The sequence below is a fragment of the Rosa chinensis genome, unplaced genomic scaffold (genome assembly GCF_002994745.2).
Source record: "Rosa chinensis cultivar Old Blush unplaced genomic scaffold, RchiOBHm-V2 RchiOBHmChr0c40, whole genome shotgun sequence".
Classification (NCBI taxonomy): Eukaryota; Viridiplantae; Streptophyta; class Magnoliopsida; order Rosales; family Rosaceae; genus Rosa; species Rosa chinensis.
This window is the reverse complement of record NW_020126849.1, coordinates 89367-117228: the sequence shown is the minus strand read 5'-3', so window position 1 is coordinate 117228 and position 27862 is coordinate 89367. Positions and strand designations below refer to the sequence as shown.

The following is a 27862-nucleotide window of genomic DNA, read 5'->3' as shown; positions in this document are numbered from 1 at the left end:
CAAATGTGTTGTTATTATTTCGGGTGTGTTGTGCTTAAGTGCAGGCAGACTGCTTATTGCTATAATCTATAAAAGATCTCAGTATAATCACGCTGTGAGTACCACAATTGCGTGCCTGGCGAGCAGTGTTAATTGTGCTGGGACGAACATGGTCTTGAGGCATCTACCGATCTCTTGCATGCCCGAGTTACAGCTTCTGATGATTTGGTCTCAAAACCTCAAGGTCATGGCAATGGTCTCATTGTTGGTAATTATCTTGAGGAGACTGGGAATTTATCTTCAGTTTTCTGTTAGTTTATCTATAAGTGATTTAGAGTAGTATCTTATTGTACATGAACTACTCGCTGGTGTAGTACACCTTCTGGTTTGTTCTCGCTTAGCTCTAGCTTCAAGCCGTTTGTGGCTTGTGTCTGCTCCCAAGGTTTTTTGGGATGCCATTCTAAACGATTGTAATCGTTAAAAGTTTCAATGAATTCACTTTTCAAAAAAAAAACGGTTTATAGAAGTAACGATAAAAAAGGACACTGCGCGCAAATTCTCTAATTTCTATTCTCCCAATAATATGAATCAGGGCGGACTGGATAGAGGTCTTGAGCAGATGTAGATGAAGCAGTCCACGACCCTTCAATTGACATAGTTTGTCTCTGACTCTCAGGGTCACCATTGTTTTCTTCAATATTGGATTGAAAATGTTTCCTCATCGCATTGATTTCATTAATCGAGGCGTTTGGATCATAGACCACCTCCTGAACAGAAGCTCTACCGTCAAGCATGCTCACCACTGAAGACATGGCGGGCCTAACTGCTGAAGAAGCATTAGCACAAAGGAGAGCAATATTGATCGTATTAATCATTTCTGCTTTGTTAAACTCTGAGTCCAACCTTGGATCCACCAGGTCCAACAAACTTGCTCTCTCTTTTAGAAGAAGTGCCTGGAAACATGAAGGTACAAAAGCGCATCAAACAAAAAAAACCATGAAGGTACAAAAACCAATATGATTTCAAAAATCGAGCAGAACTGATATTATAAGAGAAAAGAAAATAAGCAAGGGTATACTTTAATAGAGATAAATGGTATCAACAAAACTCAAGATTAAATAAGGAAGCCAGTAGATTCACGTTACCCAGTCTAGAAGATAAAAACATTCTTCCTTGGAGCGGTAAGTTGTATTGCACCTTCCACTGACCATTTCCAATACAAGAATTCCGAAACTATAAACATCTGCTTTATCAGTCAGATAACCTCGCATTGCATATTCAGGTGCCATATAACCACTGCCAAATCATGAAGTCAACCATCATCAGGGTTAAACAACTAGTAAAGATACTACTATCCAAATATCATAGGATTTTTCTTTCTTAATTGAATGTTTAAAATGTGATAGGGATGACATAAAAAAACTGCATTGGAAGAACAAATCTGGTCTTAAGATTTGTTGAATAGTAAAGAACTAGTAAGTTAAAACTTTATTAGGGTAGAGAAACCTTCCATTTGTCCATGTTTTCTTTTTCCTTTCTCTTATATGGACGGACCCATCTGGGTGAAATGAAGATAGACAGAAAGGATAGGAAAATAAGGTAAAACATAGGGGCTCACAAAGTTCCAGCAATCCGGGTGCTTATGTGGGTATTATCGTCTTCATCAAGCTTGGCCAATCCAAAGTCAGATATCTTGGGGAAAAGATTTTTATCAAGTAGCACATTAGTAGCTTTGATGTCTCTATGAACGATCTTCAACCTTGATTCCTCATGGAGATAAGTCAAACCTCTGGCTATACCAACACAAATCCTATGCCTTGTTGGCCAATCCAACTTCACCTGACTTTCTTTTGGGCCTTTCATTGATAAAAAGTAGTTTGAAGAAATGAATTCTCTGTTTCTTTTGAGTATAAATAATATCTTTGCATACCCTCTAGCATGAACCAAAACAAGGTAAATTATATGAAATTATGAGAGAGAGACACTTACCAAATAGAGCACGTGCAAGACTATTGTTTTCCATGTACTCATAGACAAGCAACAAGTTATTTCCTTCAATACAGCATCCATAAAGCTTGACAAGGTGAGGGTGTTGCAGAGCAGAAATCATGCCTATCTCATTCACAAATTCACGATTTCCTTGCTTCGATTTGGCTGAAAGCTTCTTAACAGCAATTGCAGTGTTGTCTGATAGAAGGCCCTGCATTCAACAAACATACTTAAACTACCTCTTCTGCAAATAGTAAAGAGGTTAACAAGAAATATGATGCATTTAAATTAGCCCAAATGCAGTAAATAAATATTATCGAAATGATTGTTTATGAAGAATACCCTGTAAACAGGACCAAAACCACCTTCTCCAATCTTGTTCGCTATGTCAAAGTCGTTCGTGGCAGCTTTGATTTGCCTCAAGGTAAATTTGCCAGTCTGCAGGTCCACACCCTTCAAATCTATGTATGAAGCAAACTTAGGTAAGAATTTATATTATTGCCCATAACTTCAGAATGATATATGGCATTCTTAATTTTTAATATCTTGAGACTGGTTTAAGGCCTACGACTTAAACAAAGTCAATGAAGCCATAGCTTTAACAGCATAATTAGATCATCTCATCTTACATGTGTGGCAGTGCATATGTTATGGAATGAGAGTAATTTACATGAAACAGTCGTAGAAAAACAACATAGATAGTCATCTTAGCAAAGAAAGAAACATAACAATATAAAAGAAATTACAAAGAAAAAAAAATCAAGATATCAGAAACAACTGGAAATACCTTGTTCCAAAGTATTTGCTGGTCCTGTGAAGCCTTTCCACCAGAGAATACATAAAATCACTAATATTATGAACACTCCTCCAGCCACAATTCCAACCATTCACCTGCCGATATACCTGGCGAGCGTTCTTTCGGGGTATAAAATCTGCCATAGGAAGAATATGTTTAGTATATTATTATTATTTTTTTTAATTATTATTATTTTTTTGTAACTCTTGTACATGCATTTATTTTCATGGTGAAAATGGACTTTTTCATCTAGTGCTTGAAAGCATACTCCATGTAGCATACTATTTCAATGCAATTAAGAACACATACCCATTACTGACAATAGCATAAATCAGTTTTATTTGAAAGCCCAAGAGGGTACTTTAATAAAGATGATATCTTAACTCTCAAGTTAAGAAATATGTAGTTAGATGCAATTTTGTGGCAATTCAAAGTAAAAGAAACTGAAGAATCCGATAAAAAGCTCAAGACATTGTTACACGAGAGAGTGGAAGTAGACTTTAATGAAATATCACTCCTAACACTAACCTTTACATATGAGAAACTCCCCATTCTCTACAAATAATTATTAGAAGAAGCTCATAACAGTGCAAAACTTACCCGGGTCTACAGAAATGGCTGATATAAGAGGACCATAGACTCCTTTTTAGGGATAACCTGTGTTCCTTTCCCATTCCAAAAGAAACGAATCTCCAAGGTATGATTTGTTACAGAAGCAGTATAGTTTCTTATAACTAATATACCATTCCCGCCTGCTACATCCGCAATATTAAAATCCTTCTCCACTCGTTTCCCCTGCAATATACTACTTTAATTACTTGCCGTTTCATTCTCACAATGAAAATTATACTTCTCAGTCTTGATTTCAATCTATTACATGTCATTACTTGAAATTCATAAACGTAAAACGCATTTTTCAATTGGCCAAAACCTAATCATAATTTGTTGAATATTAGAAACGTGGAAATGTATGTAATTAGCTACCTGAATGTAAACATCAAATATACGCCTTCCCAAGCTACGATATGTTTTGTCATTTGTAAACATTATCTCTGCAAAATGGAGCCTCACTATGTAGTTTCCATTAATCAGGCAAAACCCAAAATAAGTTAGAGAGATGGGTGAAACACGTGCAGTCATGTACAGCTGAGGATCGGGCATAGGGAGTGTAGATATATTATACACAATAAAGGTGTCTTCTGTGTTATCATCAGGGTAATAACCAGTGCTGCTAGACCCCCAATCGCTTTTGCTATAAAATGATGAAGGGCCACCATCATCGTTATCTGCTTCATATGTTATGGGTGTGGTGATATTTTCATTAACAACTATCACACTTCCACCACAATTTATACGGAGAGAGTGAGATAGATCTGGATTGAAAACAAAAAGAGATTAGTACCGTTAAAGAGAACAACCAAAAGGACTAAACCCTAGAACAAAAGGAGGTATTTCATTATAGCTCCCTAACACATATTCTTTTTCAAAGCATTTAGCCTAAATTTTTGTAACCGTAAGTCCCTTTTAATTGTAACTTCGTGGAAGTTATGAAACTAAGCTTCTTTCCAACCAGCTTAGAGACAGTTACATGCTGAATAACAGAACACCATTGTACCGCTAACCCTAGATCCTAAATCTCAAATCTCTACCATGGTATAATATTGAAGAACCCATAATAAGACCCAAACAACTCAAGGAAACTCAAGAACCTTAACACAACAAACTAACAATCTATATATACTTCTGGCATCATTGGAATGCCTCTATCACAGTGAATATCCAAAGAATTGCAAATGAAAAAAAAGCCAATAATGAATGATTAAAAGTTCACCCCACGTGCTTTCAGACCAAAAAAGAAATGGAGCTGTCGTTGGCTTTGTAAAAGAATAGAAAAGGCAAGCACAATTGTTCCTTTCACAGAACGGTTCAGATGAGCTAATGAGCAGCTACGAGTCAAGGTTGATGAAATTACTAATTTATCAGTCTTTTCCCTTTATAGGATGTGTCCCTAAAGTTTTATGGTCTTGCAAAAATGACTCAATCAGAAAAATATAATAATCCAAAATAGTTACTATTCTTTAATCTGCATAAGTTGCTTAATCTGAGAACATCATAATGTTTTTTTTTCCTTCTTTTTATTTTTTTTTCTCTGAAAAAATTGAGTTCATAGTAGTTCCAATTTATTTTTTTGTCATTTAAACCCTTTAGAGCTATTATCTTTCAAATAAGGCTACTGAATTAAGTGCTTTTAAACTGTACTCTCACTTAGCATGTTTGGAGTTAGAAAATCTTTGCCGCAAAACAATAGTTTTTTCTCACCTAAAATAACTTATGTATGCGGAAACCAAAGTTACCTTTCGGACATGTTGCATTTTCTAAACATGGAATAATTCTGCAAATAGAAAGGCCAGAGAATTTCATAAAAATAACATCACAAATAAAAATGACTTGTAAATTAAAATAAGAGATACACAGTTGGAGTGCCAACTAGATCTATGGTGCATGCTGTCAGAAAATTAATTTGAAACTTACAAATTATTTCCCTTTGACGAGCTTGCAAACAAGTTCCTGTAGACATTAGCAAAAAAAGAAGAGTTAAGCTTGCTCTACAAAACACAAAGAAATTAAATTTTGGGTGCTAAATAAATTCTTACATGCGGCCAATTCTACAATTGCCGGTCACACTAGTGGTTGCGAAGTTGTTGTATGAAAGATCACTGCACAAAAAGCATCTGATATTAGTTCTTATTTTTTAAGTTTTTCTTTGGAAATGCATTATGTTCATGCTCCATGTCACGAAGTAGTTTGATCTGTTGAGGGAGCATGTTAAGCATATAAATGATAATGTAGTATGGGCTTCACAATCAAGAAGTTGACCCAAATCCTTTTAACTTCATATACAATGTCTTCATTTTCTCACGTGGGATCACGCCCCTACACGTGGCGGATTTTCAAGCCATACAGATAGGCAACATATATTTGGTGAAGTGGACATAAGGCATACACACGTGGGATCATGATAAAGACCATGATAGAGTAATATGGGTTTTACAACCAAACCAATTAATAATAGATAAGGTTGATCCAAATCCTTTTACATTCATATGCAATGTCTTCATTTTTTCATGTGGGATTCATATTCTCAACGATAAAAACCCTACAGATGTTCCAAGTGTAGCATCTTAGTCAGTCGGTTTATAATATCCTAAGACTCTTCACTCATAGAAAATTAGTTTCGGGTTAAACATTAACAAACATAGCAACAAAAGAGCTTTGTCCCAATACTTGAGATTGGCTTCATAAACATTGATCTTTCATTAGTTCTATTAAAAGGCCATATTTTCGTTTATATTGGGACCATATGATCTTTCCTGATTATTTAGATCCAACCCGTTATTTTACATATGCAGCTCAACATCAGCATTGCTGATACCCATTTTATGAACATGCTATTTTCCAACAGCCCAGAATTCTGTCCCATATAGCATGGCTGGTCTAAGTCTAACAATATATTTCACATACTTTGGAGGATTTATGAATAGTAAATCTTGAACTGTAGGAATCAATAAATTTTGGGAATTTTTTAGGATGCTCTCCAAACTAAGAAGTACTATCTAAGTATGCTATCATAGATTTAAGAGTAAAACCCACCACTAGGGTCAAAACTTTTCTTCACCGGACAAAATGATACCCAACTTTCAAAAGTGATCAAAATGATACCTAAATTTTTAAAAGTGATCAAAATGATACCTAAATTTTTAAAAACAAATCAACTTGATACCCAACTTTCAAAAGTGATCAAAATGATACCTAAAGTTTTAAAAACAAATCAATTCGATACCTCAGTTTATTTTTTAGGGCTAAATATTAGTTACTACTCTGTGGTTTAGGTTCAAAATCAATTCAGTCCCTGGACTTCTAATTTCAATAAAAACACCCCTGTATTTTCAATTTTGATCTAATAGGTCCAATTTATTAATATTCTGTTATGAGTTCAAGTTATAGTTGGATTATTTGTTGAAAAACTATTTATTTAATAGATTTCTAATAGTAGGACTTACTCCAAAATTGACTATGCAGGCCACCTCAACACCATATCATAAAACATAGGCCATATATGAGTCACGTCAACAAGTTAAATGACTCAATTGTCTGAAGGCTAACAAATTGGATCTATTAGTTCAAAATTGAAAGTGCAGGGGTGTTCTTGATGAAATTAGAAGTTTAGAGATTGAATTGATTTTGGACCCAAACTACGTAGTAGTCAGTATTTAGCCCTTTTTTTTTTTAACTTCTTTGTTAAATCAAATGCAGAATCAAGCACAAAAATTGAAGTGATTTGTGGTCAGAGGGCCATCAATCATCTATAACCCAATCTTCTTCTTCTATAGAATTAAAAAAAAAAATCTTCCATTCAATTTCAATTCTACCATCAATCGTAGAAACAAATAAAATTCGGATGTTTCCCAACTTCTAAAGAAACAAAGAAAAATGGGAAGAGAGAGAGAGGCAGAGATAGAAGAAGAAGAAGAGAATTAACAAAGTAAAATAAAAAATAATTGAAAAATAGTTTTTTGCGTAAAATATTATTATAACCCCATAAAATACTGCACCACACGTGATCAATTTTAACAAAAAGTTACAAAAAATTAAACCGAGGTATCAAATTGATTTGTTTTTAAAACTTTAGGTATCATTTTAATCACTTTTAAAAGTTGGGTATCAAGTTGATTTGTTTTTAAAAATTTAGGTATCATTTTGATCACTTTTAAAAATTTAGATATCATTTTGATCACTTTTGAAAGTTGGGTATCATTTTGTCCGGTGAAGAAAAGTTTTGACCCTATTGGTGGGTTTTACTCTAGATTTAATACCCAGTAATCACCAGACAAAATACAAGTATACAGTTAATGCCTATCTTGATTGTATAATTGCAAATCAAGCTCCAAAGTTCTGCTTCACACCATAATGGATGTACTATGCTTCATGTAGTATATAACGTAATATTAAGAAACTAAATATTCAAATTTGGGAGAGAGGCTTACATGTTGTCTCCTTTCACCGATCCGGGCACTGATCCAGTCAGCAAGTTTCCAGTTAAGAATCTAATTAAACATATTGAATCCAAAAACAAATTAGTGAAAAAGATGCAGTGCTTCATTATAAAAGTTTGCTTATGTTATTTGATCAGTTCTGAGTGCCTTGGATTATACTTCCATCTGAAAAATCACATCAAACAGATCATTTTTCTTTTTGGCCAAACGTCCAAGGGATATAATATATATATATATATATAATATATATATATATATTCATATAAATAAATTACTACAAATTGTACATATACTAACAAAAGGTCTGCAATTAATTTTTAACTGTTCCTGCTTTTCATTAAAATGACCAAATTCCAATATGTTTATAGAAAGATTAATATATTGGTCATTTAGCCCGGGCTTCCCCAATAAAATGCCCTGGCCAGGCCTGGTTTTTAAAGTATTATTGTTTTTAAAGATCAATTCCACAGTTAGCTTAGTAAATTATTATTTATTGTTATGACCATGTTCTAACTGCTATTGCAGTATTTAAGAACACATCAGTTGTGAGTCATTAATTATTATAGTCCCCAAGATTAAATTGATTGTTTGAACTTGTTGAACCGCTGACGAATGTCTGTCTGAATTTTGGTGCAAGAAAGTCAAAATCTGTTATTTGAATTGCTTACATGTAATCCAAATCATTTTCATTACCAAAGGAGCTTGGAATTTCCCCAGTAAGCTTGTTAAAGCTGAGGTCTCTGCAAACAAAACAACATCAAAAACATGTCACAGAAGTATCAAAAGCCCAGAACATGATTAAGAATCATATACATTTTACTAATCCGCCATTGTCTTGTGCATAAAGCATCTGATCAGAAATTATTGCATTAAAAGTACACACTATATAAAGCAGTTCCATCTTTGTTAATGAGATATGAATTAAGAACTTCATCAATTGATAATAGATAAGCATTATGAGCAGTCAAAAATACAACAAACATGTTGCTTTCTCTGATTGATATAGATGCATTTGATATTGACATTCATTGTTTAATAATTGATATGCATTTAATTGCATAACAAACATGTGCATAATAGTAGGATTGTGTGTTGTTTAGTATCTGATAAGCAGTCAAAAATGAAGTAAAAAAGTGCCAACATAATCAGAGAATTGGTTTTCAGCATGCCAACTCTCAGTGGATAAGGATGGAGTACAAGGATACTAGGTTGCCAACCGAATTGTCAGAGAAGATGGTAGGAAAATGGTAGCTGTGCAAGCATTTAAACATAAAATACAAGAAATGAAAGATACACGAGGCCTGATCAAAATAATCTTAACTTGTAGATTTACGCTGTTCAGAGGAACTGAAGGTGGCACTTCAAGTGGGTTTTCTCTCTCTTCCTCTCCCTTCTCCCCTCTTAGATTTCTATTTCTTATAACAGTTTAAATTGTTTTATTATGTATCGGAGCATTCAATATGATGATAAAGTATGCGCAGAGTAAGGCAGGTGTCCAATAAAAGCCTGAGTCTGCCAAAATATAAGTTCACTGTATGCCCAAAAGTGCGTGATTACATTGATTAAATATTCAAAAACGAACATGTGATTTAATTCACTACCTAGAACTAGAACACTCTCGATTTAATTCTCAGAAAGAGAACAGTTCTCTTTGTTTCTACCACCTAGACTACATACTTTGATTAATTGGAGTATTGGACTTATCAAAACAATACTGGCAGGACACAGGCATCTACGAACCACCTCTAAATTTTCTGGAAGTCATGAAATTATGCCAAAATGATTCATTAGTATAATTACTTTAGAAAGAAGATGATTTATCTGAACACAGTAGACACAAAAAGAAAAACATTTATACTAACAAGTATTTCAACTTTGTCATATCTGCAAGATTCATAGGTAGTTCTCCAGTAAGATTGCAATTCCTCAACATCCTGAAACACAGACACTAAAACTTTGAATTTGCAAAGACTTTTGGTACAGCAAGATATACATATCTGTAATTAGAGCATTAACTCACAGTGTTTTCAGTTCTGTCATATCATCAAGTCGAGGAAAAGGTGCTTCATCAGGTCCATCCAAGTCAGTAATTCTCCTGCAAGTTAAAATCGACTATGAATAGCAGTTACATAATTCCAAATCTGTTCTGAATTTATAAATAGCTATTAACTCAAATGCTAGACTAACAGGTCAGTTAATTCCTTCAAAAGAGAGATGCTGGATGGAATTGGCCCAGTCAAACCACTAGCCTGAATTACTCTGTTTCAACAAGTTATAATTTAAGTCAGTGTTATATAATGTCCAGAATCAGCTATCAGTAAAGAATAACACACGTATAAGACACTAACAGTTTTGTAAGATTTGTCCAGTTCTGAATGAAATCAGGTATCTTCCCAGAAAAGTGATTGTCATCAACCCGACTGCAATGATGGTAGGGAAAAGAAAATTGTTACAAATTAATCTCAGACTGCAATTTATACGGACTAAGTTGGATGCTAAGGAAACATAATAAGAAACAAAAACTGATAAAAAAGCTTACAAGTCCGTTAATGTCTTAAGCCTTGCAAATGTTTCGGGCAACTTCCCAGTAAAATTGTTTGAGGAAAGAAGCCTAAAAGAGAAAATAAAGGGGAGATAATAATTCTAAACAAAGATCAAACAGATAGCTGATTTACTGGCGATAATAACCTCTGTTTACAACTCAGAGAATCAAATAAACCAATTATTTATTATCTGGCGAAATTTCCAATAGGCCAGATGTCGTACATTTTCTTTATGCTGGTTAAATTCCCAAGCTCCGGAGGAAGTCCTGAAAAATTATTGGAAGTGATGTCCCTACACACAAAACAAAAAAGATATCAATTCTGTTAAGCAACTTCATATATTAAGCAAGGGAACAAGGAAAGAAAGAGGAATCACTCACAAACTTTGCAGGGTGCTAATGTTTCCGATCTCAATGGGGATAGAACCTGTCAAACGGTTTCCAACAAGGGAACTGCAACAATACTCATAGTTGTAATCATTTTTATAAGGAGAAAGGTTCCATAACACTAATTGGCCGTAAATATGAAATGAAACAAAACCATATGTAAGATTCATATTTATGATTCAAATGACTCGTCAACACCAAAGGGCCATCAATCCTCAAAGCTGTCTTAGATTCTTCATTTGTGAAAAAATTTGATGTGATAATATGAACATGAGATGAATATTAATTGCACACTCGTGCGCGTGCGCACACGTGTACAGAGAGAGAGAGAGAAGTTAATTTAGTACATGGTAGCTAGCGGCAGGGAGCCCCATTCTCGAGGGATGGTGCCACTCAAATAGTGCGGGTGAGATCTCTAAAGAAAGAAAAGAAAGAAAAATGAGTCGTAGTTATAGATACTAGAAATTTGGAACAAACATTCAATATGACCAAAAGTGCTCTTTTGCTTGCTTTGCACGACTCAAACATGGAGTGGTGAGATTGTGCTTACATTGTTTGTAGATAGGTGAGCCTCTTCAACTCTGGTGGGAGTGTTCCTGCCAAATTCTGAGCTTTCAAAGATCTGCGCTTCATCAGAAAGTAACAAACACCTGTTATATATCCTGACTAAATTGCAAAAACAGCCACACAGTACTGAGACTATGAAAGCAGGTCAAATGTTATCGAGTTAAAGAAAGTGCTTTCTTTTTCTTCTTTTATTGAAGGCCAAGGAACAAAACCCAACTCGAACAGGCAGTGGCCAGTTCCTAATTATAGGCATACTGACAAGCAGGTGGAGTACATGTTTCACAAGTACATTGTTCTAATGGAAAGATCATTGCCTATCAACCCAATACAGCTACCATGTAGAAAATATGCAGCTAAACTGTTTTTGGCTCTCTCCTTTTCTCTGGTTTGAACTCTGAAGCCATTAAAAAATCCACGTTACACCTAAACCCAACCTACAACTAGGCAATCCCGCTATCCAGCGCAGCTGGTATTTTTTTTTTAGGACTAATTTCAGTTTACCCCCCTGAGGTTTGGGGTCGTCATCATGTTAGTCCCTCTAGTTTCAATTTAATCAGTAATACCCTTGTACTCTCCAAATTCATCAGCCGTGTCCAATCTTTAGGGTGAGTATAGACAGGTATGGGTATGGGTCAGAAAGAAAAGAAGAAGAAGAAGAAAGAGAGAATCGGAATGGGATGCGAAAATGACCATTTTACCCCCTAAAGAGAGACCACATAACGGATTTAACGTCCAGTTTGGACGGAGGTCTTAAAAATTGGACACGGCTGATGAATTTGGAGAGTACAAGGGTGTCACTGATTAAATTGAACCTAGAGGGACTAACATGATGACGACCCTAAACCTCAGGGGGTAAACTGAAATTAGTCATTTTTTAAATATCTTTTTGAAAAGATGTGTAATTTATCAATAAAGACATTTTCTTTTATCACATAACTTTTTTTTTTCTTCTTTTAAATGAATGCATCGCCAGAATGGTCATTACATACCCCGCCGCTACCATTAACTTGACAAATAAGAGGTTGTGGAGGTACCACGATAATACGTAGGTATAGACCACTCATTATATATCAATTGTTCACTTAATATAAGCAAGCCTATGAGTTATGAAAGCAAATAGGCAAAGCAAGACTATACTCTTTAGCCCTCATTAAGATCTAACAAGCATAGCTCCCTAGAAAAGTAGAGAATTATTAGAAGAAAAAAATAAAAACTAAAATAAAGAGCACAGCCTAATAGCCCACAGTTTGCCCGATCCTGAAGCCAACAGCAAACTGCCTAACCGATAACAAGCTTTGTCCGACTGTGCAAAGCGTTCGACAACAAGCACGACGACCCCGCTACCGCCACGAGGAACACCACCTCCACCACTCGATGCCGTCACCTGAGCTCTCGGCAAAACTAGTGCAGGAGAGGACCCTACCCAAAAAGGGACACAGATCCCTAGTGCACCAAGCCACCACCTGAAACCCACGCTGTTGACGCCACTGCCACTGTCGTTTCTCTAATCGTTGCCATCCACCACTAATCTCACATGCCTCAGTGCAGCTGTTACACCCCACATCCGATTTACCCTTTTACTGAGTTACACGAATCACTGTATGTTTTACCATTCGCGGTTATAGTTTTATCTTTTAGGGGGGTGGCTAGAAGTTGACTTTTTATGGGTTAACAATTTGAGAAAATTTCTTCATGAAGTTGTAGAGGACGTTAAACCGAGCGCGTGCATATGTGGTACGTAAAATTGGAGTTCGTATGTGAAAGCTATAGCTTAAAATGTGGAAGTTACTGTTCATGGTAACAAAAATATATATATGGAAAGTTACCACTGTAGGTTTCCATTTTCGGAAACCCACGGTAACTCTCCCTCTTCTCCCCCGACTTCTTCCCCCTTTCGGCCCGATTTTTCTCCCTTCGATTTCTTCCCTCTCCGGCCGACCCACGACAAAATCCGACCATCCCCAAGCTCGTCTCCTCCCCCTTGACGCATCTGTGGTGGTATTTTGGGGAGATTTGGCCGGAGGAGCTCGATTTCTTGCTGGGAAGGTTACTGTAGCAACTTGCGAGTTTTGCCGATTCCGACGATTCGGCCATCTCCGGTCACTAAACCGGCGTCGAAGTCGGGTTTTTGCTGGAGATCATTTCCCCTAAGGCCTTGCATTCCAATTTGCAGTGTGGAGGTCGAATCGATCAAACCGATCTAGGTTCTTGAATTTTTCTGGAAAATTTCACCGGCTTAATTGGAGCTCTTCCAGGTAAAATTGGAACTTGTGTAGTTGAGAAAGAGATTGGGTCGTTGAGTAGTGGTGCTGCCAAAATTTGTGGCCATTGGTGGTGTTTGCCGTGCGCGTGGGCCCACCGCGGCCACTGTGGGTGGCGCGTGAGCTGCAATTTATTTACTGTTTGGCTCCATAAATCCCTTATGATTGTAGAATTATACATGAAGTTTGGTGGAAATTGGAGGAATTACGAATTGAGTATAAATGGATAATTATCGATTACGTGAATTCGATCGCCGAAATCTTTCAAATCACTTTAGAATTTATATATCGATGAATGAATATTGTTGGAATATTGTGGATGGATTCGTTGTGAATAAGGAGTTGGATTTGAAGGGACATTATGAATTTCAATTCTAATTATCGTAAAGTTAATTTCCGTCCTGTAAATATTTTTACGAGTGCTATTCGTACAGGACGAAGGAGTCTTCGTACGAGAAAAATACCGAGCGACTCAGGATTGATCATATACGTAGTGGACTTTATTTTCAAGAATGATGCTGCATTTATTTAATTGTTCCAAGGTTATAATTGTTTATCGTATTAATTTCCCGAGCATATGGTTAATTTCAGAATGTTTTGGATATTTGATTATTTGAAGGTTTATGGCGTGCGGGTCACGTCATTGGATTATGCTAATTTTCTTTTATTTATTTATTTCCGATGTGATTCCGGATTTATACTATTTATATTCGGCGATTTGAGATTTTTATGAGATTTTCGAAATGAGATTTCAATGGAGTAAATCTTTATATTTATTTATCTCCTATTTATTTTGAACTTGAGATTATCTTGGCGTGTGGACACGTCATTGGAAATCTTTTACGAGAAATGGGAAGCCTTATGTATTATGGATTTACTTGGTTTTCGGATTTCTGTTGCCATATTTTGGGGACTATTATCATTGCTAGCATTGATTTTCCGCCTTTGGTGCGTGATGGGATCACCGTAGCCCTCCGCCTTTGTGGCGCAGATTACTGTCTATGTGACAGTAATTCTGTAGTCCGGTATCCTATCGCTACACTTAGTGCGTAAGGGTTATTACAGGAGTAATGGGAGTATTTTAGCCTGGGAGGCTCACTCGTATGGCTATCGTCTTCCCCTACTCATTATACTATTTCGACTAGCGGGCTAGTCCGATTATTTTATCCAGCGGGGCTGGTTTATTTCCTTGAGTATCAGAGTTTCAACCTTTCTTTTAATCGTCTGTGACTAGCGGGCTAGTCGGTTTTCATGACGGAACTCCTTTTGTTTTATTTTCGTTAATCATTGCATGCATTGGGAATTTTTAAAGAAATAAATGTGGGAAAGTATAAAATCCCTTTGTTGAAATGTTTATTTTTGTCCACTCACGCTAACTTTTTATGTACTTTCCCCTGGGCCCTTCGGTTTCAAATGCCCAGTTTTCAGTGTTGCTGCTCGGCGTTTAGGAGTGAGCCATAGTGACCGCATCCGCTTCCGTCATCATATTTTGTAGGTTACCTGTTTAGCCTACTGTACTCTATGTTAATTTACCTTCCTAGATTGCTCTGATTACTATGGATTTGTGACCCAGACTTGTATGAAATTTATATTTGAGGTCTACGACCTAACTTTGTGAATTTGTAGTACCTTAAACCTTGGAGTTTCTTAGACTTGAAATACTTGATACACTGTTATTATTTTTTTGGGATTGAGTTGGTTGAATGATGGGAGCAGGGTGCTCCAGGAGTTAGTGGTTGGAAATTTTTAGAAGTGAAATTTGTTTTCACAGGTTTTGGGTTGTCCATTTTAAGGGAGTTATGCCGAATTTTGGTAAACCTTCTTTAAAAGTGGGTCCGCAGGCCACTTCGATTCTAGGGTGGAATCTGGGCGGGTCCTGTCAGCAGCATTGAGCCAAAATCTGGAGCTAATCTGTCAACCTCCAAGCCAAAAAAACAAACTAAACAGCCATAAGTTAGGCCTTAGAAACCCTTCGCAGCAGCACCAACATCTAGTGACCAAGGCCGGCATAAATGCTGGGCCACCATCGGACGAGCGCTGCTCGCCAGAAGACTTGCTAGGGTTCTTGGAGAAAAACAGTGCGGCAGGGAAGACGCATAATTTTTTTTGTTTTATCACATATAGAACTTAAAAAAAAATTATTTTATGAGTCGAACCTGAGATCTTCCATTTACAAAACGAAGACTAAAGTTTGTTTTTTTTTTTTTTTTTTCAATAACAAGTAAAAATATACAATAACTAGTTCATGAATCAAGCTTAGGACCTCCTGCTCTTACGATCACCATAAACAAGGCCAATACCATATTTGCACACTCCTTTTGAATGGCTCTCATTTTTGAGAACCTAGCGCGCCTCCATTGACACTATGGCATAGCCTAGGCTATTCTCAATCCTCCTTCGCCAAAACGATTGAGCAAGTTGCCCTTTTTATAACGTATCATCAAAGGCCTTGTAGAGTCTTCTTCATCTTCGGATTTCTTTGTTTGTCAGTTGAAGCGTGTAGATCTGGTCATAGGATCCAAGTACTAATTCTGGAATCGCAGACATTAGTTTGTTCGATGTGGTAGCATCGGCTTTGGCTAGGTAGTGGTATTGATGCTAATTGGTGGCTTCCTTCTGCTTTGTCCTAGGCTGTAGATTGGGCTAGCCTTTTGTGGAGTGTTGCTTAGAGGTTTGGGTGCAATGGTGATGCCGCTTAATGCCTAGTGAATGATGTCATTAGTTTTGGGTTCTAATACCGCTTGTTTCAATGTTGCTTACATCTTCATTTTATGGATTAACACCCACTTCCAAAAAAAAAAAAAAAACCTTCCACTTCTGTCTTCTACTACTTACAAAAGAAACTAAAGTACTAGACCAAATAACAATGAACACTGAACACCAATGAGGTAGGAAGGACTTTTTTATTTATTTTTTTTATTTCTTCTGTAAAAAAAAGGATCAAAAAATTTCACTCATACCCTCATAGTAACTCGAACCCATGACTTCGTACATAGGTAGTGGGTGCCTAACCAGGTAGGAAGGACATTATGTGGAAAGAAATTTTTTTAATAATTAGTCTCTTTTGTTAATTGTTCTCATCTGGTAATTTTATTGGTCAGATGAAAAAATGACCACAATAAGTTCTTTATTTAATTACTGACCCATAAAAAGGTTTTCCGAACCTGTAATAAATTCGTATTATTAACTAAATGGTAGGGGGATGAAATCACCTGCCCCCAATAACCCTATCTCAACTCTGTCCCACGAATAAAATTGACACGTCATCACTAATCTAACACCATAAATACTAACTCTGCTAACTCTCACTAAAAAAATAAGTAATAATATTTTCTCTTTTTCTCTTTCTCTCTATTGATTCAAGCCCAGATCTAGCCATCAACCATTCTGGCCAGAGAGCCTTCTTCAGCGACGTTGTTTTCTTCATCATCCTCTTCTTTGCCTTCTTGGCTCTTCTCGTGGCCCGGGATGAGGAGGCTGGAGTTGGCTTTGCAGAGCTTTTCTGGTTAAGGTTTTAGTTGGGAGATACTGTCGCTATGGTGGTTTCGGTGGTTGCTGCGTTGACTGATGGTGTGGATCAGGATGGTGGGTCTTCTGAATGGAATATCCAAAACTATATTCCAGTAAATCGAATTCAGAGATTACAAAGAAATCATGTTTTGCTCTTCTTCAACTCATTTTGGCTATTTCAGTCTTTAATTATTCCTCCATCGCAATCAACTTCCTCCTTAAGAGACGACGAACACAAATTGGATGGGTTTTCTAACTGGATTAAAACTTAAAATCCACAGCAAGGTTGTTGGAGTGATGGAACAAAGTGTTGAGTTTGTTGCAGAGGTGTAGAGAGAAGAAAGAGAAGAATCCGTAAGAGGAAGAGTAGATCAAACACTAATCAGTGAGTTTATTATTTATTTTATTAAGAAAAAAGCTGAAAAGTAATAGACTTAACGGTGTTAATCTCTATTAAGTTGATGGACATGTGTCACGATATAGAGTGTGACAGGGTTGGGATACGGTTATTGGGACAGATGATTTCCTCCAGAGGAGGTTGGAAATTGGATTAGGACTATAAAGAGTAAAAGACAGATGTTCGTCCTATTAAAGGCAGTTTGGGCTGGCACATATTACTTTCTACGTACTAGTCCAACCCGTTTCTGGGCACATCTGTCGATTTGTCCAAAACCAACCAAAACCCAAAAGTTGCTAGGTTGGGCCAACTATTTTGATTGACTGTGAATAAAAACCACAGGAAGAAGTTCCAAACCCGCAAATAAAGAGAAGACGATGAGACCAAAAAGAGGATCACCATCCCTTCCAAGCAGAAGGCTGAAGATACCGAGATAAAATTTATTACCGCTATACCACCTCAAGATGCTCGACATCACACGGAGGTTGACGTTCGGTCAAAATGTAAATGCCACACTAGCTAGATTGAAAACTTTAAGATGGCCACGAAATGAGACTATGAGAGACTCAAGAAAAGAGTGCTGCATAGCACTGCTATGTAGCTGTCTCTTTTCTCTCTAGGTTTATTCGACCATGGCAAAGAGAGGTCCAAACACTCAACCATTCTCATGAGATATGGAATGGAGACAAAGTGCCCATCATGTACAAGTCTAAATGGCTGCATAATTTCCCAACGTGCTTGTGCGACCTTAAACTAATTAATATGGACGCCATGTATCAAGCTGGAAAATACTTAAATCCAAACGACCATGCTAGTTTGAATCGTGTATTGAAATTCTCTTTTATTTGTATATAGTAGACAATCTAAACTTATGTTTTAACCGTTTGAATTTAAACTGTCGAATGTATAAAAAAAAAAAAAAAATTGGATATATAGAGTCAATACTAGTTTGGATGTAAATATTTCCTTATTCAAAATCTTGAAAAATGCACGGCCACAAGAGAGAGAAAAACACATCGGCAACTTGCATGTCACGACACACAGTGACACTAATTAGTTCCTATTCATGTTGTCATCACAACCCTACATAATTAAGCCAATGATCGAGACTATCTGATATATGCTGGCCACTGGAGCGAACCCGTACATATATACAGCCATCACTCATGTAAATATCTGTATGCATTAATGCAACAGGACCCTCCGAATAGTACACGATGAAAGACGACTCGGAAACTAAAAGTCTTCAAGCTGATGAGTTTAGGTCTCTTAGCCTTCCAGCTTCACGTACATGAAAGTTTAAAGCAATTCAAATACGTAAACCAGGCGCATGCAGGTAGATTATCAAATAGTCTATAGTTTGAAACAATTCAAATATACAAACCCAGGGGCAGTAGAAATCCAAATAGTGTAAAGTCTAACAATTTGCTAAAGAGATAGTCAAGTACTCAAAGTAACTGTACCGACATAGCAGAAATATATACATATATATATTATATATATATAATATATATATATTCAGTCATTCTTGGCTAGGACGTCCTTACCTAAGTTTAGGTACGGATTTTCAGTTTTTGCCCACTTTTCGATCACATATTCACATCTTAACCGTTTAGTTTTAGGTCCTAAGTATAGATCATCTTTTCAAAATTTCAGACAAATGATGATCATTAAGTCATTTAAACTGCAATTTACAACAATGTACACAATTGTTCCAGGTTCGACAGATTCGGTTCGTTCGTGTAAATTGCAGTTTTGGATGCCTTAACGATCATCAATTTGTCTGAAATTTTAAAAAAGTGATATATACATTAGGATCTAAAAACTGAATGGTTAAGATGTGAATATGTGATAGAAAAGTTGCCAAAAACTGAAATCCTCCATAAGCTAGATAAAGATATCCTTACTGAGAAAGCCTGTATATATATTATGTGTTATATATATATATATATATATATATATATATATATAATAGGCTTTCTCTACTAAGAGGTCCTTAGATATTAATATCTAAGGATTTTCTTGACAGACCCAATTTTCGATCGCATATCCGCATGTCAACCATTAGTTTTAGTCTTAATGTATAGATCACTTCTGCAAATTTTCAGCCAAATCAATGATGGTTAAGGTATCGAACTATATTAAATCAATGAACGAACTGAATCTGTCCAACTTGAACCGTCGTGTCTAATTATAAATTACAGTTTTGAATGCCTTAATGATTATGAATTGCTGAAGTTTTCAGAGATGATCTACTCATATATACCTGAAAACTGAATGATCTACAGTTGATATACATTGAAAAGTGGATATATCACAGAAATCCTTAATATTAAGGATCTCATTAGTAGAGAAAACTATATATATATATATATATATATTGTACGCAGATATAATGCATTTTTGGCGACGGGACCCTCGAAGTAGCTAACCTCACTTTCCTTGTTTAACTTTTTGATCAACTACATATCCATCAGGATAAGACTTGAAGACTAATCAAATTTTCGAGTCTAAACTTCACACTCTTTCGCATGAAAATTCTTTTCCGATTAAATGATCTATGACCTTTCTTCGTTAAAGAGAATAGTCATCTCTGAACGGTAGAGAGAAGAGAGGTTTACGTACATGTTTGTGACATGGCAGATCTGATCGGCCATATACTGAGGTAGTACTACAGTTGTCGCAGATGACCTGATTCATGTATTGGTCATCCGAAGACTAATCCATCAAGTTCTCCGCTGCATGGATCTACGCTGAAATCCCATTCTTACCGAGTGTCTTTCCGATGTCCATTAAAGCTTGTCCTACACGCATATCAGTGCTTGTAAACAAACACCATCCTCAAACAGTGAAACATATTGCAACATCACATATATCACTTACTTTCATCTGGAGATAATCGATTAGCTCCGAAAGCAAAGCTCGCAGATAAACTAGCAAGAGAACCAACAAGAAGCCGAGAGAAGAACGTGTAATCATTTGCCTTTTACTCTGTATATGGTGAAAACGTTTCCGATTTGATGGGCATCTGATGCCCAAATGAGTTTTGTAGAGGGTGATCGAGATAAATAGACTGTCGAGATATTCGATCTTGGATTGATGAGTAATTTCTACAATGCGAGACTATATATACGAACACCATTTTATTCTCATTAAGGAATAAAGGGAGGAGACCTCGTCAAATGCACAGTCACAATCCAGAGTCATTTTATATACTTCTACGTAATTATCGGCTACATGTGAAACAAAGAAACAAACAAACGTATCCGAATCAATCTCATTCATGTTTTGTTATGTTTTACTTGTCAAATGCATCCAGCTTCTGCATGCATGTGCTAAGACAACGAGAGTTTTGTGGCCACTAATGAATTAAATTAAAAATTGAAACTAAAAAATCACAAGATTGTTGATTATCTAGGATTTTTTATTTAACATTTGGGCATTTGACTATTCAATTAAGAACTTGTATCTGTTATAAAATGAATAACTTGCTTGTTAGAAAGTGAAGAGTATGAAGAGAATAATGGAGGGGGGGGGGGGGGAAGAGGTGTGCTTATTCATTCTTCACTAGCCCCTTATATAGATTGGAAAACTTGATGACCATTCATGTTGTAACTTGTGGTCACTCTCAAGTTACTTGATGTTACTCTTAATTACTTGTGATCACTCACAACTTTTTGATATTACTCATGAAGTATACTATGAATATTACAAAGTACCCCTAAATAATTATTGGACAGCCACACAATATAGTATTACAACACTCCCCTTGGATGTCCACCAATTAATTTGTTTGGACCGCATATTGTTGCCTTGTTAACCTTGTAGTAACAAAAACATGTGGGAAAAATAACCCTGGTTGAAGGAAAAGAGTACACGCACATATGTCCTATTGAGAATGATTTTGGGTGCTCCCCTGATTGGAATGTCCTCCTATCACAACTGCATCTTCTGGTAGCTTGGAAAGTCGATGCATTCCGATACATTTCACTAACTTCTGAAAGTACATTTGGTGAGTTTGGTAAGAATCCGCCAAGTTGACATCTGATCGAATTTTTAACTTCAACTTCTTGATGCTTTTGAAGCTCATGATGTAGAAGAACTTTGGTGCAATGTGTTTTGTTCTATCTCCTTTGATAACCTCCTTGAATTTGAGCTATACACACTGCATTATCTTCATGTAAGATTGTAGGAGTGTCTGTTACTGATGATAGACTACATGTGCTCGAATACGGTGAATCATTGATCTCAACCAAACGCATTCTCGCTAGCTTCGTGAAGTGCAAGAATTTCTGAGTGATTGAAGAATAGCACTAGTGATTGCTTTGTCGACCGCATAAATTGCCGTATCTCCACAAGTAAAATGTAACTGTTTAAGACGACCTTTTGTGGATCAGAGAGAATCAGCATCTGCATATCCAACATACTCGACTATGGTGGATTTACATGTATAAATAAACCATGTCCGTTGTACCACAAGTAGCGCAAATTTTTACACCATTCCAATGGCACAACGTTGGAGCAGCGATATCTTGCCAATAAATTGACTACAATGCAATATCTGGTCTAGTGGCATTGGCCAATAAAGAAGGCACGGGCACCTATAACACTGAGATATGGTACTTTGGACCAAGGATTATTTCACCTATTGTCTTGATGGAATGGATCTTCTTACATCAAGACATCGAACGACCATTGAGGTGCTTAGTGGATAGGCTTTGTCCATGCAAATCTTTTCAAAACTTTTCAACATAAGCTGATTGATGGACAAGAATTCTACTAGCAAATGCTCGATCTGCAGACGAGGCAAAATTTGTTTTCCCAAGGTCTTTCATTCAAATTCCTTCTTCAATATTCTGCAATCTTTGTGAGCTCTTTTGGCTCCAATTAAATCATTCATCGACATAGACTGCCACTATTTCAAAACAGAATTTGATTTTTGATAACACGCAGGACATTAGGATCGTTAACATATCACTCCTTAATCAATACCACTGACGGTTGTACCACATTCGTCCGGATTGTTTCAATCCATATAATGATCGTCTTAATTTAATTGAGTACATGTTGCGTGATTTTGTAGTTGCTTCAGGCAACGTAAGTCCTTCTGAGACTTTCATGTATATATCGTATCTAACTCCCGTATAGATATGCGATAACAAATCCATAAGTCGCATATCAAGTTTCTCCGAAACTACTAAACTTATTAGATACCGGAATGTAATGACATCCATAAGGGGAATAAGTTTCATCATAATCAATCCCAGGCTTTGTGAAAAACCTTGTGCAACAAGGCTGCTTTATATCTTGCATCTCATTTTTCTCATTGCGCTTTCTTGTAAATACCCATTTGTAACCGACAGGTTCACATTGGGTGGTGTTAGACTACAGGTCCAAAAACACTGCGCTTTTTCAAGAATCTAGTTCTGCTTAGATTGCATCTTTCCATTTGAGCCAATCATATCTCTATCTACAATCATCGATAGAGCGAGGTTCAAAGTCATCGCTTTTTACGATCTCAGTAGTACTGCGAATGAAAATACATCTCGACGACATTTCTCTTTGATCCACAATTCATTACTGTGCACATAATTTATGGAAATTTCCTTATTATCAGTACCTGAGCCTCTCAGGGCTTGTGTCTCAATGTCTCATCATGGCACTTTGCTCTATGCAATTACGAATCATGATGTGGATCGACATCAACGTTTTGCCCAACAACGTTTTCAAAAGCGATGTCATTATGATTCAGATGTGCCTTTATCCATTTTTCTAGGAACTGAATCTTTTGAACCTACATGTCTGCACGCTTCAGCATGCAACATGCTCATGGCCGCACACTATTTTGTCCAATTGGGACATCAATCCTCGTAGGTGCATTAGCTGCTGGTATTGATCTTGTCACTTTTGCTATATCAGTAAATGTATCAGGCATTGTATAGCAACATCTTGAAGATGGAGATCTTTCGCACTTCATTTTCACTTTGTACGGTCGAAGATCAAGTGAGACATAGTGGGTACATCCATGATAATTCACGACGTTCTTCAGAACAGTTGTTTCTCCCCCTACGGCGGGAATAATGTCTCATCAAGTGACAATATGCAAATCGTACAGTAAGATATCACCTGTCAGGTTCCAGATATCTAATGATAGTGGAATCTAACCAACATAGATTCCCAATCTTTGGTGTGCTGTTTAGTACATTGTGCGGTGCAATAGCACATAAACAGCACAACCAAAGATTCTTAATGGAGATATTAGCTGATTCCCAAAAACATGTAATGGGAATATTGGTGGTGGCTATGGCCTCAACCGAATTAATCATTCCGCATGCAAATGCATGTCCCCGTGCAGAAGTTGGCAATTTTGTTCTCATTAGTAAAGGCTCGCGATTATCTGCATGCGCTTAATAAGAGCTCTGCTAGCCATTTGTGTATGAGCATGAGGACTGGATGCTCAACCTCAATTCCTAAAAATGCAATAATCGTCAATGCTGGGATGTAAATTCACCAACATTATTAATCGAATTGATTTGATAGAATAATCTGAGAATTGTGCTCGTAATTTAATATCTGAGCAAGAAGCATGCAAATGCCATATTACGTATTGACAAGAGACAAACATGCGACCATCTTGTAGAGGCATCAATCAAGACCATAAAATACCGAAATGGTCCGCAAGATGTTGTATAGGCCCACAAAGTCGCTGAATTCTTTGTAAAAATGATGGGAATTAATATCAATCTTTGCAAAAGATGGCTTAATGATTAACTTCCTTGTAATCATGCTTTACAAGGATTATTGCTTGGCAAAATAATATTCTTATTCGACAATGGTGTCCATTGGAATTGAGATATCCTACGCATATGGTGGATCCGGGTGACTCAAAGGTCATGCCAAAGCATAATGTATGTTGAGCAGTGAACTTCTGGTTCACGACATGGTATGCCTCATTGATTAATGGTTGTATATACAAACCAGACGAGAGGCAACCAATCTTTCCAATATACCCTTGGCTATAAGTTGGAAGTAATGCAAAGATATTCTATATGTTCTCATTTGTGGTTCTATTGGTACCCATTCAAGCGTATATTTAAAACTCAACATATTCTTCTAGATCTGGAGAGTATAATGCCTCTTGAATGATATTGAGTACCACTTGGCAATCGAATATAGGGTCTTCAGAGCCTTCAATAGGTCTGCAGGACTTGAAATGGCTGTCACTTTTGCTCTTGTCAAACTTAAATTGGAGAATATTTCAATCTCGAAGGATCGTGTGCGTGTCGCACTGTCTGCAAGACATATTTCTCCATCTTTCTTGAGTTGAGAGCATCCATTTTCATATTCATGTTGTATATGAATAAGCCTGTATGTACTCGAAGCTTCAGGTTCGAGACTTTATTATTAGAACTTCGATCTGAATCTGATTTTGTGGTTGAACTTCGGGTCAAACACTTAGTACTCAACTTTGGATCGAGACAAACCACTAGGAGTTCGGTTCTAACTTTTGTGGTTTGAAGCTTAGCACTCGAAACTTAGGTTCGAGATAGACCAATTAGGAACTTGTGTTCTAAATTTTTGGTGGTTTGAACTGGAGTTCAAACGCATAGTACTCAAATCTTTGGGTCGAGATAGACTAATTAGGAACTTCCGTTCCTTTAAATGAATAAGGATATAAATGTAGCATAAACTAACACAAGGATGGTAATAAGTCAAGATAATGAGTGTGTACTTACCTCATTGATATGTGTGTCTAGCAAGATGCTAGAACAACTTGAATATTGATGCCACTCGCACAATGAATGTTGTAGATGCGATTGCATATTCAAATTGTGCATATCCTCGTGGGCAAGCATAAGAAACAATGGAGAATACCATATCAACAAAGAACAAGCAAGTTAAACTCTAGATTAGAGTATTACTCAGAACGAAGTTGCACCATATGACTCTTGAAACTCCGGGACCTTATACGAGAGACTATCGTTTGTAATGTATTATAAATGAGATAACTTACTTGTTAGAAAGTGAAGAGTATGAAGAGAGAATAATGGATGGGGAAAGAGGTGTTTATTTCATTTTCACTAGCCCCTTATATAGGTTGGAAACTTTGATGACCACTCATGTTGTAACTTGGTGGTCACTCTCAGTTACTTGATGTCACTCTTAAGTTACTTGGTGATCACTCTCTACTGGTGATCACTCACAAATTCTTGATATTACATCATGAAGTAATAGCTATGAATATTATAGAGTGACCCCTAAATAATTATGAAAGCCACACAATAATGTATTTACAACATTATCATAAACTTCTTTTTCGGTTATGGGTTGGTGGATCAATATGTATTATCATTATGTGCATAGAGGAAATTGACTAGTCAGTCAATCTGATACGAGCGCTCCACAGTTTCATGGTTTCCTTGACCTTCAATACCAAGTCAACCATATTTTTGAGGTTCACATGCACTTCACATTTTAATTGATTTTTAGATGATATCTACATTTATATGACCCAAGAGCATACAAGTAATATGCGAGACCGCCTACCGTCCATATATATGCTCTACGTCACTTAATATGAGCTGTATATGTATTTAATAAGTCGCTCCACAAATGCATGAGGGTGTGAGATATGATTATTATCCTAAATTAAAAAAAAAAAAAAATATATATATATATATATATATATATTAAAAAGACTGTGCATTGGTTAAACACAATTTTCCACTTCAGTTTTATCGTATTTACATTGTCATTTGATTGACTTGTCTTATGTACCGAAATGTATGCGAGGTGAGAGATGGCTACCATTTGGGACTGTTCTACATCATAAAAGCCCTGCAAATGACTTATCTTGATGATGAAGACTCGTTCTAACAGTTTGTCGAAGACGCCATTTTATAGCACTTCACATTATTTGTCTACAAAAGGGGGAAAACTTGTACAAAAACATTCAAATAGGAACCGTGAATATGTAATGCCGTCCTCTCTGAACAAAGTTAATCCAAAATTATCCAATGCAGATATCATAGTTATCTCTGACCAACAGAAAAGATAGATGTTCATAATTCAAGAAGCAATGCTAGAGATGGCAAATGTACATAAGGTATCCAAACACCATCATTCTTATTCCTCCTCACTACAAGAAGGAAGAGAGGAGGAGGAAAGAATTAAATTGATGAGTTGTCAATAGTTAATACCCATGGTATCAAATTGCCTTCCCCAAGCGAGGCATCATGAACAATTGATTCACAGTTTCCAGTACTATAAGGTAGATGTCACTACAAGAAGGAAGAAAGGGAGAAGGAAAGAATTAAATTGATGAGTTGTCAATAGTTCAATACCCATGGTATCAAATTGCCTTCCCCAGGCGAGGCGCTATGAACAATTGATTTCACAATTTCCAATTACTAGAAGGTGGATGATAAAGTAATATGGAGGTTCACATCCGAAATCAATTGGCAATGGATGGATTGGCCAAATCCTTATAATACATAGGCGATGTCTCATTTTTCCATGTGAGATGTATATATTCTCAACACCCCCCCGCACGTGTGGAAAATTTTCAAGCCATGCGCGTAAACAACTTTGGGTGATATGGAGCCCGTGTAGCCATGAGCATGCACACATGAGATAACCTGCTCTGATACCATGATAAAGTAATCTGAGGTTCACATCCAAAACCAATTGGCAATCGATGTGTGCTTCTCTGTGATTATACTATGCAAATTACTCTCATTGAAGGTGTGACCATATATACTTAGCAGGCTTTATTCTTGGATATGGAATATGTTGTGTATATATGTTTGGTTTGTGCTAATTTTTCTCATTCTACCACATCTCTTAATGTGATTCCCTTCCTACAGAAGCATGTTCTTAGGGGGAGTTATTGTCCCTTTGCGTTTATTGCATAGTTTATTCTTGCAATAACTCCTCTCCTTCTAGGAGAAGCTATGTCTCTTGGTTGAAAGGGTGTCTGTTGAGTTGGCTAACCCTAGTGTTGTGCTCTATATAAAGACTCTGTTCTCTAGGTTTGTCTTTAGTGTGCAGTTTCAAAGTGTTGCCTATTCATCTTTCCGCTTCTTCTCAACTATAGTGCGCACCACGATCACCACTCGTGTTGGTGAATGCTGGCAGCAACGTTCTCTCTCTCTGGAGGAGGCTCGTAGTGTTGCTGCCAGAGCTAGCCTGACTCACCTTGGCGATCCTCCTCCCTCTCGCCACAGCAGCTGGAGTCCTCGCCGCTTCCTCGTCGGTCGCCCAGATTGCATGCCAGGGTGTCGTCCTTCTCCCAACCTGCTGATGTCGCTCAGCCACGGGCCACCCTGGACGCCTTGCTGCGTCCATTGAAGACATGTGCTCCACGCTCCGCAACGGCAT

The 27862-nt window shown here is 36.8% G+C and overlaps 1 pseudogene; it reads right to left on the bottom strand.

Annotated features, from left to right (window-relative positions):
- Window positions 1-452: 452 nt before the first annotated feature.
- On the bottom strand, window positions 453-27862 carry LOC112181420 (annotated as a pseudogene).